Genomic DNA, 4,543 nt, shown 5'->3' on the forward strand with positions numbered 1-4,543 from the left:
TGAAGGGTTTCATTTGAAAATTGAGTTTCAATTTAACTTCTGTTTTGAAGTTGAAACTCCAAGAGTCCAAGCCATATGAGTTTCCATTTCACTTCCTGCAAGTAATCAGAAGCAAGCCAAGCAAATTGAGATCCAGATCGAGTTTCATCACATCCAAACAGAAGGTGGATTTTCTCAATTTTCTTTTCTTTGATTTTTCCTTAATTCTCAACTATTTTGATTGATTTTTGATTGGCTTAAGTCCTACCAATGTAGGCAACAAGATTGAATTGCTTTGAGGTTAAATCGAAGCAACTCAAATCATGCACCTCAAATTTTAAATCCATGTATCTTTCAATATTCTTGGAATTCGAAGAAGTTGAGGCCATATTCGAGCTCCTGAGCATTTTTATTTAAAATAGTGTCCTCACTTTTCATTTTCTGTTTGGTTGAGGGTGGACTAGTGCGGTGATGTTTTGGCAAGGTTCCAACCCTTTGATCTTGTGTCCAAGTTCTAATCTTGACCACTCCTTCTGATTACCACTTGTGCAACGTGTTGGCTGCAATGCACCATGGAATACGCACGCTTGGCATTCAGGTTTACCACCTCAATTAATGAGGGAGATCTGATGTCCCTCATTTTTCCTAGTTTCTTTTTAATTTCTGTTTTTTTACTTAATCCCTTTATTTTGTTTAATTCATATTAATTTCATTTTTAATCCAAAAAATATGGGACTTTCACCAAAAATCTTTAAATATTTTCCTCTTTCACATTTTGAATTAAAATCATTTTTTTGGATTAATTTTGATATTTTCATGAATTAAATGATTTTGGACTTTTTAAAATTATTTTAAAATACTTCTGACATTCCAAAAATCATGAAATTTTTTGTCTAAGGTCATTTGACCTTGTTTGACCTTGGATAAATCCCTTGGCTATTTAAGGTTTTGTGCTTTTTAAAATGCATTTTAATTCACTTTTAATTTGATTTTTAATTAATTAAATGTTTAAAAATTATGTTGAGCCATTTTTATGGTCTTGTGATATTTGACTTTCTGTTTGGGCCTTGGTCATGGTTGATTTGACTTTTGTTTGATCAATACCATTGAATTTAGGGGATTGATGAAATGTACATTTCATCTCCCAAAATGAATGGATGGTATTGATCAGATGGAATTCCTCTCATGATCAATTTGGATTTCTAGTTGCCCTTCCCTCTTCATATTCATCCCTATTCTTTCCCAATCCTTCATTTGACCACTGATTTCTCTAATGTCTAAATGCTGGTTAATTCATCAATGACTTTGTGTCAGATGAATCAACATAAGTCTGACTGAGATATGTCCTTCCCTTTTTCTTTTAGTGTGTGGTATGTGTTTAGGAGTTTGTTTCTTTGTACCAAATCTCTAACATGCATTAACACCTATATTTTAATGTCCCGACCTCAGATAGTTGTGACTTCTACATAAGTCCAATTACGATTGCTTAACATAAAGCTAAATTTGTCCCTCAAGGCATATCATTTTAGTAAGTGAGATTGCAAGTCTCCCATTCTTCTTGGCATTATGTGGGAATTGGACCTTTTTTCCATTCATGAGAGCTAGTGACATACTTGTTGATTTATCCAAGTTGGAGCCCTTCTCACGGATGATGTCTTGGTTCAAAGGTTCATACTTGTGAATGAATGGTTGAGTATTCTCCAAAGAATGACTTAATCAATTAAAACTCTTCACTAACATTTAACTAACCATTGCCTAACTTCTTGATTAATGTTGTTTTATTTTCAAGTCATTTACTTTATGCAATTTAAATTTCAGTACATTTATCATTCATTGCCATTTACATTTCATGCAACTTGTTTATCTTTAAAGTCTTTTCACTTTGCTCATTTGAGCCATATCTTATGATTGTATATGTTGTTTGTTTTTTGTTGTTTTGATTGTGGTCTTAGGACCTTAAAACACCATATAACAATAAAACCCTAAAAAATACCTTGTTGGACTGTTGGATTTGACCTGAACTTTTGGACTCAAAATTTGGTAACATTCCCTATGTTAAAGGACTTGGCCAATACCACTATTCAAGACTGAGCTATCTTTGACTATGCCTTCATATGATGCAAGACCTTGGATCCCTTTGATTCATCTACTACTCTGTCTCTGTGCTTAATTGTTATATCGTTATTATTGTCTATGTCTGATGTTTGTTATCAGTTGATCAATGAATATTTCATCTGATACATTGGAAGATATTGAAGACTGCTAGCTATTGGATTGCTTGCTTGGATGTTATGGCTATATTTATTTGATTCCTTGATCTTCATTTTATTTGCTTGGATATTGCTTATTGCTTGTTTCTTATAAAAGTTCAAAGGAAAATGGGTTTCTATATGATATTCTTGTCTGTTGGATTGCATCTCATTGGTCAAATCTTTTCAACTCTTATTTTTTTTGTCTAGGATAGTCTCTTCATCTCCTCCCACTTCTTGAATTTAAAAATCTCTCCTCTTTTCCAAAACTTTCTTTACTTGTGATTTCAAACTTAGACATGTTTTAATGATTAGAAACTTTGGCCTTATGCCATTGAATTTTTAAACTTTTTTCTTAAATCAAACTTGTAAATAAACTTAACCATATTTACTTAAATTTCAAAAAGACAAAAAAACTAACAACCCCATTCAAATTTTTGGCCCTTTTGTGCCTTTTCTTATTAAACTTTTGATTAAACTCAATTCATCGACTTCTTTGAAATTTTTACCACGAACTACGGAGTTTTGATCCCTAATTTTTATGTTGGTACGTAGGCATAAGACCGAAGGTCTTGTCAAACACAAAAATATAATCAATGAATTCTTTTATCATCCCCTCACTCTGTATTTTATCAAACATCATTTATATCAAAAACATATGCACACAAAAAAGGGCTCCCTAGGAGTACCTAAGACACTTTGGGTGCTAACACATTCCCTCTGTGTAACCTACCCCCTTACCTGTAATCTCTAGCATTTTATTAGTTTTGATTTGAAGAATTCTTATCTTTGGGTTTGTTCGTACTTTTCCCTTTTCCTTTGGAAACAATAAAAGCGCGGTGGCGACTCTGGTTTTACTGACGTCGAGTTTAACCATAGCTTGATGGTCATGAATTTACCGCTACACATCCTAAGGATCCCTAGCAACTGCATTAGATGAACTGGCCAAGGGCATGTATTTCTTCGAATGCGTCTGATCTCTGACTCGTAAGTCGTCTTCATATGAGCTTTCTTGGTGACGAGCTTACCGGTGATCTTCTACGAAGAACCAGAAGATTGAGGAATAATAGAGGAAAATAAATCCTCTAGCTCTCTCTCACTCTCTATATCTCTTAACTACACGATCTTGAAGAATCTCAATGAGTGCATCCTAGTCTTTCAACTCAAGTTGCAACTTCTCTTGCTTTCGATTCAAAGCATGGAATCATTCTTCCCAAAGGTCTTTCTCTTGCTTCATCTTAGCTAGTTTTTCTTCCAACTCCTCTACGTCTTGGTTAGAGAGAGTTTATGGCTCGACCACAACGATAAACATAGGTCTTTCATAGGCATACGACATCTTAAGCTCCAAAGCTCTCTTCTTCACCCAACTAGTGTGAGGTTCCAAAGCTACACAATTGCATGGTCCAAGCTCGAATGTTCCCTTCCTATGAACATTATGCCAAGAAAACATCATATTACCCTTCAAGCTTTAGGGATCTTTACCCTCTTAATAGAACATACCTTCTAACCGAACATTATTAGGTTTATTCTTCAAGGGGAACCCAAGTTACCGATGAGTCAAAGCAGGATTGTAGTTGATTCCTCCTTGTGTACCAATGAGAGGTACATTAGAGAATTCACCACAGCTATCAATAATCTTCGAGCCATCACATGCAAGATCATACCAAGTAATATCATCATTAGTGAGAGACATAAGTCTTTGGGACCACCGTAGATATTGCTTGTTCTCTAAGAAGACTGGTGTTTGAGGCAAGTGAGAAATAAACCACTTGTATAGAAGATGGATGCAACACACAATGGTTCCACCACCCCTTAGAATTCCTTAGATGTAGAGAGAAGTATGTCTCACCCCACAAAGTTGGAACAGGATTCTGAATCAAGAAGATCCTAATGGCGTTAAAGTCGACAAAGTTATCAATGTTAGTGAACAATGGTATACCATAGATAAGCAATACGAAGATAGCCTCAAATGTTTCCATACTACTGGCTTGAGCAAAAGTGGTAACTCTCCCAATCAGAAACTCAGAAGTCAGACCTCGGATACCTCCTTTCTTCATCATATTGACATCAATCTCAGACTTCTTCAAATTAAGAGCATCCGTTATGACTTGAGATTTCAGAATCTCTTCTAATCCACTAAAAGGCACCTTGTCAGATACAGAGATATCCAAGAGATATGCATACTCCTCCAACATAGGCATAAGCTGATAATAGGGAAAGGTGAGACACCGGTAGAGAGGATAATAGAACTGAACCAAAACGCTCAAGAGTGCTTCAACAACCTCAGTAGACAACACAGACAGAAGCTTCCCATG

Source organism: Lathyrus oleraceus, chromosome 6, assembly GCF_024323335.1.
Source record: "Lathyrus oleraceus cultivar Zhongwan6 chromosome 6, CAAS_Psat_ZW6_1.0, whole genome shotgun sequence".
NCBI lineage: Eukaryota > Viridiplantae > Streptophyta > Magnoliopsida > Fabales > Fabaceae > Lathyrus > Lathyrus oleraceus.